General features: G+C 34.5%; 1 protein-coding gene across 2 annotated transcripts in view; it reads right to left on the bottom strand.

The window, feature by feature from the left end:
• LOC106464763 (palmitoyltransferase ZDHHC5-like) overlaps nucleotides 1–9,821 on the bottom strand; it is a 125,709-nt gene that overhangs the window by 102,557 nt on the left and 13,331 nt on the right. The window lies entirely within an intron of this gene.

Raw genomic sequence — 9,821 nt, 5'->3', positions numbered from 1 at the left:
GTTGGTTATGAGGTCGGTCAAATTGACCAACCTTGTATAGATTTAGTGTAGAGAAAATTACAGATAAAATATAAAGTGATTTTTACTGAAAAAGAAATTGAAATGTATTTAGGAGATATTAGAGATTATATAAATGACATTTGAGGTTTTTGAGATGAAGAAAAGTATTTTTAATCTTAACATGAAAATCATTTTGCACTTGGACTGGTAAAAAAGAAAGACTCAATATGTTCACAGACAAATCTTTAGTAAAAATACTCCTTTAAAAAACTGATTTATTGTGTACAAACGACTTGTAATATTTATTAAAAGTCTGCCAAATTTTGTGAAGACACACATACTGTATTAAAAGTTGTATATAGTTTTAACACTATAAGTAAAATTGGTCACATGGCCGGTCCTTGGGACTGAGACCATATTGATAAAGTTCATAACTGGCTCAATGTTAAAAATACTTTACATACATAGCCTAGTTTAGTTGGCTAGGCTGCGGCACCAACCAGGCACATTCAAAACTTCATGAACAGACTACTACAAAATGTATGTGTATGTGATATATGCATGAAAAAGTGTGAAAATACTGTATGTGCCACTTGGTGGGGATTTCCAAGAAATGAACATCAGCTTTGGCTTTGGTATATCAAACTAAAATGTTTCACTTTGCTGTTTAAAGTCTTGAAGACAATATACAAGAAAAAGGAATGATTTGTCCATTATGCTAAGCAAAAAGAAAGTGATTCACAACTGGGGCTGTTTTGATTTGCAAACTGCAATGCAAACCCAGATATTTGTCTCTTGAGTGATTGAGTTGTAATAGAAACACACTTCAGCATGTCCTCTTGGATTATTGGTTGGAAGAACTCACATGGAAGAATAAGGGTGTCATAATTAGGGTTCTGAACACTATGAAAACTGAGTCAATTCTGGACAGATCATTGCAAGATATAAAACTGTACACAACAAAGAACATAAGTAGTAGTCACCTCTCACATTTCATGTCAAATCCTCACATAAAGAGTTTAACTTACAATAGCTGTATGACTGGAACTGTGGGGGTCTTACAGCTTGTCAATGCCACAGCTTACATACCTTGTTCATGAAATACAAAGACAGCTTCTCCAGTACACCTCATGGCTTAGGCTGAAAAAATAAGGTATTTCATAAAATTGATACTGGAGATGCAGTCCAATATGTTAATTATCCAGACCATTCCCTTCTGTAAAATAGGCTAAGGGTCTCAAAGAGATAGAAGCCAAGGAAGAACCAGAAGTAATCAAACTGAGAACTAGTCTTTGGGCATCACTTATTGTAATTGTGAATAATAATAATGATGTATTCACTAAGTTCTACATGGACTACCAGAGGTTGAATGAAGTCAGAAAAAAAAATGCATAAGTACTTCCAATGACTGACTTTACTTTGAATGCTTTATACAGATCAAAATCGTTTTCAACATTGCACTTGAGCATGGAAATGCAACTCAATAAAGAAAGTAGAGAAGCGATAGCCTTTATTGTAAGCAATCAGTTATGTTAGTTTGTTGTGTTACGACTCGGGTTATGTAATACACATAGTATATTTCATTCTCATCTACTTGATGACATACACATTATAAGACCCCTGATGATGCTTGTGATTGGCTAAGAAGAGTATTGTATTAGTTAAAGAAAGAGAACCTCAAGCTGATTCTTAAGAAGTATGAAATGTTCTTTCTCAACAGACAAGTTGACTGGGACACATTAAATAGAGAATTCAGAATTGGTCAACATCACAGAACTTAGGTGAGGTAAGAGTTCTTGGACTGTGCTCTTATTATAACTGTTTTGTAAAATCATTCTCTGACACAACTCATCCTCTATACATATTAGATGGAAAAACAAGATAAGTTTCTTGGTATGCTGATTTTGAGCAAACATTCAACAAACTAAAGAAATCATTTTTGTATTAAGATACCAAATTCTTGAATGGTAGCAATGTTATCACAAGTAAAACACGGAAAGAACATGTGATTTCCTACTATAGCAAATAGCAAAGTAACAAATGTTGCAGAAAGGAGGTCCTGTAGAACTCAGAAACAGCAATTAAGTTTTGGTTGAGCTTGAGTCATTTCTATCATTACTTATATGAACAAAGGTTTACACTGGACAGTTCATGCAACATTAACATGTTTTGTGAATTTTTGCAATTCAGAAGGCCAAATAGCAAGGTAGCTCCAGAAACTTTAAAAGTACAACTTTAACATTGTGTATAATCCTGGACAGTGCCATGAAATGCTGATATATCGTTCCAAAACCTTATATTAATTAAAGAATGTAAACACTACGGAAAGAAATAAGCACCAGATGGTAAAGATGACTAACCTAAAATAAAACAGAGTACAGTCAAAGATGGCACAAGCACAACTGATGATGAAGAACTGATGTGACCTAATATTCAAATGAAAGATGTTGAAGCAGAAGATGTAAATTAGAAACCAATTACTCAGTGAACCAAGAATTGTGCAAAATGACCCTTTTGGCAAGTAGCAGCTCAACATGGGCAGAGAAGAATTTGTACAACCTACAAAAAAGTTTATTATTTTGGAAATGGCAAGATATTAGTGGACACACACAAATTACGACTACAGAGGTTACTTTCACAATCACTATAGTAAAAAAAAGGCCCGATGAACTGTAATAAGTTTCAATAGGTTGATGTGGAGGGAAGATTTGGCCACTGACCAATGATATGCAATATCCTGAGAATCCCTACACTCCCCATCTCATAATAGATGCTCCTTTGAACAGGTACCAATTGGGACAGGAGGAGGCAGAGGAAAGCCAGCCAAGGTGTTGTCTCTGTTGAGCAATGAGACAGTCTACATGAAGGGGAGGGATCCTGAATGAGATTCCACTGATCATGTAACATCCACTGAAGACCACACTTGTGTGCACAACCCCCGGGTATAAGGGCATCCATGGACACCCAGGTCCCCAAAAGAGAAGGGCACGGAGAGAAGGATTTGGCTTTGGAAACCAAAAGCTCCATTGAGCTCATATAAAGAGAAGAAGGCTAGGCCCTGCTGAGGAAGATGTTAAAAAACACCCAAAATAGATCAGATACTGTATAGGGTTCAGATAGGACTTCTCCAGCTTAACTAGCCATCCCACCCAACTAGCCTTCTTGTGGAGGAAATGTGTATGAGTGGGAGAGGATTGTTGGAACAGAGCTAAAAGTAGCCAGTTGTCCATGTAGTGATGGAATCACAAAACTTGGTTGTAAAGAGGGCTTGAAAAGGGCTCTGACCACATAACAGAAGATGTAAGGTGCTGATGTCAAATCTAAAGGTAGAGTGAAAAATTGGAAAACTAAACCTCCATGAAGAAAACAACGGTAATGTTTGGAGGTTGGAAAGATAGGGATATGAAGGTATGCAATCGAGAAGTCGATCTTCATCAGTCAGAAACTGGGTGTAAACACTCACCAAAGTGTGAAGAAAGACTCTATGGTGAACCAAGGGAGGTCAATGAAGAGGTTGAGGTTGAATAGGTTGATGACAGGACAACAATCCCCAGTCTTTTGGGGAATCAGAAACAGCAAGGAATAGAACCCTATGGAAGGGTGATGTACTTGTTCAATAGCATCCTTGTGTAAAAGTTCTTAAACTGCTTCTTAGAGATGCTGGCATAAAATGAGATCTTGTGGAGGAGGGAAGAAAATTGGACAAATGGATAAAGGGAGGGAGGAGAGGAAGAAGGGGCAAGATATAGGAATTGAAGCAGGAGAGGGTTGAGAAAGACAGGAAATTAAGGATGTAAGGGGGGGGATGTTAGTGTACAGCCTTGGAAAAGAGGTGAATGAAAGAAGGATAGCAGAGGACAGTGGTGATTGTAAGCCAAAGACATGAAGATTGGGTTGGGGAAAATCTCAATGTACTCCTTGCATTGGATCCCCACACTTGAATAAAATACTCCAAGGTATAAGAGTTCAAATATGGAAAATCTAACCTATGACAGGCCAAAGCATAGGAGTCAGATAAACATGGAGGATGAGGCATTCTGGCACCCAAATGTAATTGGGCTAAAAATTGATCAACATGGACTTGGATATCAGGAAAGAAATAAATAATCTGATGAACATGCAGAATGAAGATAGGAAAGGGAAAAATCAGAAGGCAACATACCTGGGAAATCATTTCCAAAAAAGTGGACGAAGGACAAGTTAAATCCAAAGGTATAGCATGGGATTACATTGAGAAGAGATGGGAATAGGTTGTCCAAATTCTTGTCATCCTGACCTGATTTACCTGGGAATAGGATATCTTGTTGCATTTCTAGAGACATAGCAGGTCATATAAGAGTTTCCAATTAGCAATGTACCATGGTCGAAATCTCCTCAGCAGAAAATGTGGATCAGCACTGGCCAGATTTATGAATGAAGTCATTGTAGTAACATTAAAATGAGAGTTCATAATGTGGAAATCAAAAAGAAAATGTTCCACAAAAAACTAAGTAAGCAGAAAGTAAATGACAACAAATTAAGTTCTCAAAACATAATAAAGTTAACAGAAAATTAAAAAATTCAGAGCAAGACTGCACACAAGAATGCTAAATCAAGAAGTGATAAAAGTACTCTAAGGTATAGAGGGAGTCACTCCTATTGGTGGAGGGTTGTTTGCATGCTTATTTGCATGCTACAGTGCAGCTATACCACATGAGAGTAGATGGGAGTATCATGACTAGCAGTGAGCAAACATTACACATATAGATAGCAGCACAAGTGAAGATAAGTTATTATGTTAGCAGAACTTCTGGACTCGCATTCTGAGAATAATCATTTAGCAGAATCTTATACAAAGTACATAGAAAACTAAGGAACACCAGTGATGTCATACATGACTTTACCTGAGAAAGATTTAAACCAGGTAGTGATAAACTCAAAAGTCACTATGATTTAAATGTTGATGAGACTGGATTTCATCGTGATGACATGGTATAACTGTACAACCCATACCCCAAGAAAAGGCAAACTCCAAATTTAAGCTGATGCTGAGAAGGGCGTTATGCTTTAATCAAATAAATTAATGATTTGGTTTATAGTATCCAGAAGTAGAAGGACAAGTGCTCAATCCAAATGTCATATTTCAAAGTACATCAGTGAGAGAATGGCCAAGTTAGCTTCACAGATGACTGTACCAGGTAGTAAGTCAACCCATCTTTGTACCACAGCTCATGGAAAAGGAAGCAACAAAAACTCTTTCCTTTATGGACAGGTTAAAAAATATCTTGTGAATTAGAATTTTGATAGTACTTTAACACAATTAAGAATTTATTGATTATAATGTCTATTTATGACAATTATTAACTATGTATGTTTGTTTTATTTGTGTATTAGAACTGTCCATGGGACTTCACAAGCAATGGAGGGAGCAGTATTGTAATCTATGTTTTTAATATTTTAATTCTGGTATTTTGTATTATTTGTTTTCTAGAGGGAGTTTAGTACGATGTCATGATATGTGACACCTAGAAATTCCCTGAAAGTCCAGATTTGATGTGACATCTTGATTTACTAAATTACAAAAAAACAACATATCTGACAGTTACAGTTTTCAAATAATTATGAAGATAGCACGTGCTGTAAATTTTTCCTGAGTTTGTGCTGTAGATCAGAGATGAAATTTAAAGTTTTATTTGAGTTAAGCCTATTGCTTGGTTATCATTAGTTCATGAAACCATGAAAGTTTAAAATCATTATGTTGAAGAAATAAACCACTCTACTTTGTATTATTTGTACTGAATAATTAAAAAGAGCCCACGCAATGATAAAACTGTTATAGCAATATCTATATATTCTATATGTTTTAATAGTAAATCTGTGATACGTTTTCTTTATAAATATGTCTGAGTATAAAACTCATTTTAATTCCATGTAAAAGTGTTTGTATTTTAACAATTTTACAAAAGTTAAAACATGCTCAATTTGGGTAGAAATTGTTATATCCACACTACTAGCACCTGAACTGACAAAATCTACAGTACTCTACTGCCGACAACCAACAGATAGTAAAAAAAAATAAGTTTTTATCATTATTATTAAAAGTTATCAATCAAATTGTGAAAGCCTGTGAGGCATTAGAAGCCAATATGTCTAACATTTGTATTAATCATGCATAAATGAAGAGGAAGGTGTATAAGAATATTTGCAGTTAAATGAATAAATTTTACTGATAACATTTATGCACACTATCAATAAAAATCATGACATCAACATTTCCATGTGCACAATAACTTTATTTGTATAATACTAAAAGAAAAAGAGTGTACACATGTTTTTATCTTAACATTATACAAATAGTTATTGTGAACATGGAAACACTGGTGTCATGATTTTTATATCTACAGTTTACATGATTTCAATTTTACTCCAAAGAGTAACCTCTGTGGCCAATATAGCAACCAATCAAACAAATTAAAGCTGCAGTTTCTCTATATTCATTCTTTAATACTTAGCCTAGCTATGCTTTGCAACTCAAATGGGGTTTGCAAAACTGGCATGGCACTGGCAAGTGAAATCAAAGGTGTATTAATACTCAATTTTAAGAATATACAAATCTTCCTTTCAAAATGTCAGAGAAGTGTTTCTAATAGCTTCTAATCTTAATGAGCTCTGTATGTATATATATAAATGGATTAATATTTTTTGAACTTCTTATTTATCCTTTATCTAGTTTTAGTGTGTTATGATAGTCATGAATGTTTAAGTCAATTTGCACTTTCTTGATTGTTTTATAAATAATAGAATCTGACAGTCTGACTTTTAATAATATTAATAACTATCTGTATTTGTTGCAAAAGGAAACTTTTAACTTAAATACAATGAAAGTACTTTTAACTGCTAAACTAATTAATATTTTGCTTTATATCTCTAGCTGCCTACTTTGTAACAGGAAACTTTATTGCAGTTGAACTATTTTAAGCTGTAGTTGACAAGTACATCATCATACATAATTACTCAAGACCTAAACATAAATAAATGCAAATGTTACTTCCATTACAAAATTTGCCTATCTTTAAATTCTGACCTTAAATCTTTTTGGAGAGTTTCCATACCTCAAGTGAATTATACGTCTCAGTACCAAAACCCACTTTTCACCTATGATTCTTGAGGTACACATACCTCTAAATAAAAAATATTTTTTCAGCAAGACCAGACTTTCCTACATTTTACATATATGTCATAAGTAAATTTAGAAATACTACTGTTCAAGAAGCTTTCTAAATCACTATCAAATTTAATGGACAAAAAAAGCATCAAAGCTCACTGCTTTTTACCACCAAGCCAATTTTGCATTCACTTCAGAACTTCTCCATTAAATCATTAAAAATGTATTGTACTGTGCAAAATAACTTTCTGCATTGCACCTTATTAAAGACAGTTATTTCCAAGACCAGAAAGCTATCATTAAGGCTATGGGATATTTTGAGTTTTGTAGCTCAGAACATGAGATTTAACTTGATATGGTTTTATGCTTATATCAATTACAAGAAATATTTTTATGAAAGAATAAAATATGGCTAAAGTGCTAAACAACTCTAACTAGTGAAAGTGAGGGAAAGATTCCCTAGCTGACCAATTTCTTTAAAGGTAAAGATGATTTATTTAAATTACAACTATGTAGAAACCTGTATTAAAAAAACTTGATAACCTTCTTAACAAAAAAGCATCTGGCCATTATAAAATTTCTCATAAAACCTCAATGAAGCTTAGCATAGTTATTAGTGGCTTTTATTTTCCACGAGTTACTTTAAACCAGAGAAATTAATGACAATCAGAAAGTTATCTAAGTGATCCCACTTTTTTTTTAAAGAGAGGATGAAGGAAATGATAGGCCTTTTACTTTGACTTGTTATTAGCAAGTCAATGGGATTTATTACCAGAAGTAATTTAGAGAAAGTCTTTCAATGGAAAAAGATTGCAATTTAATTAATGGCTCACAGCAGAGTTTGTTTTTTTACCTTACTAACTGACTTAAGTTTTTTTGATAAGGCATCCAACTTTTTGGATGATAGAATACTTCCATTTTGAGAAAACCTTTGAAAATGTATTTCAAGAAAACTTAGTTTGGAAGTTTTATAATTATGAGGCTGGTGGAAAAGTTAATAAGTAGATAACAACTATATAATATTAGAAAGCAAAGAAAAAAGTAATGATAAATGAGCATTTCTCCAACTGAAATAATCTGCCAATAGGGACCTTGAGAAGAATTACTTAGAAGGCCTATGCTATTCATTACTCATGTTAATGACCAAAATAGCTCCTTCGACAGTAACACTTATAAACAAAAAATGTGCCAGGAGGTGTCTGTGTGAGAAGCAAAGTACAAGACTTTTACGACTCATTGCTCATGTGATTTGAATAGTTTCATGAACAATAAAAATGATAAAACACCAATAATACAAAAATGCTGAAAAGAAAAAGGCTGATTTTCACACCTTAGTGAATGAGTTAGAATGTAAAAGTTTTTTAAAACGTTTGCTGACATGTGCCCCTCCGGTTGGTCACAAACAACTTTTCGTTATGGACCGTGTGACACAATGGTGAGTCACATATTACAAGTGGCTTCAATGAGATAATTAAACATAATATAGTTACTGGACCCGGATGGGAAGGGACGAGAGAGTGAGGTCGACGACTCGCGCAACTCTTCCTCACTATAATCCAAGTTCAGCGCACGTCACGAGTCGCTCGCCCAGGATAGATTTCTTTGGAGAACGAAGGTCCGGCAGGGTTTGGTGACAGCAGAATGTAAACGTCAATTGGTTGCCGAGGGGAAGCGTGCAGCTTGGAAGGATCGGGTGCGGTCGACTCAGAACGGGACACCAAACCATATATGCCAGGAATGTGGTCGAGGCTTCCTGGCTCGGATAGGACTCCTGAGCCATCTCCGTATCCACAGATAGACCAAATGATGTCGTGGTCTTCTTCGAACTTCGAAGGACGAATAACAGTTACTCATATAAGTATCAGATAACTTGGGTTAAGTATAACAAGAAAACTGTGGTTGGCACTAGGGTAGGAATTATTAATACTACTGGTGACAGCGATTGTGTATAAAGTTATGCATTTTGGGTTTCACAATTTAGATAAGGATTTTTGTATGTAAGTAAAGATTATTGGTGTTGTTGATAAGGATAAATATTTTGCATGACTGCTGATAAAACATTAAAGATTGTATTAATGTTTGGCTGTGATGAAAGAACAAATAACAGTTCTTGGTTCTATTTGTAGGAATTTTGGAGTAACATGTGTTGCTTTTGTCCCCGCACTATAACAAATTGAAATCAATGCAGGAACAAAAACAGTGGTACTTTATTAAGTCATTTAAGATATGAGAAGAATTAAGGAAAAGAAAGTATTGGGGTGTTCACAATTGTTTAGGGTTTGGACAGTCATTCTTCTTGTACGAGTTGTACAATAAAAATTAAGAGTAATAAGTACTTTGAAAGACTATATACATATTTGTTTTGTAGATAACTTGTAGTTTTGGATTCTTTTAAACTTCTCAAATGACTTACGTCTGATGACTTATGTACCACTAACTTTAACTTGTTTTCAAATTTTGATAGTTATTTATTGTTAATGGCAATATTTAAATTGGATTAATGTCACTCTTTGTTTTTCTTTATGTGGATGAAGAGTGACCATGATAGGCAAATGAACTCTTTGTCCCCTTGTCTATATTCAGGTCACCACATGTAACATATATACAGAGATGAAAGTGTCCCTTTCCTAAAAATCCTGAAAATAATCGAAGCCAAGTAAGGGGGGTCCGGCACCCA

This window comes from Limulus polyphemus, unplaced genomic scaffold (assembly GCF_000517525.1).
Source record: "Limulus polyphemus unplaced genomic scaffold, Limulus_polyphemus-2.1.2 Scaffold1737, whole genome shotgun sequence".
Lineage (NCBI taxonomy): Eukaryota > Metazoa > Arthropoda > Merostomata > Xiphosura > Limulidae > Limulus > Limulus polyphemus.
This window is presented reverse-complemented; position numbering and strand designations above follow the sequence as displayed.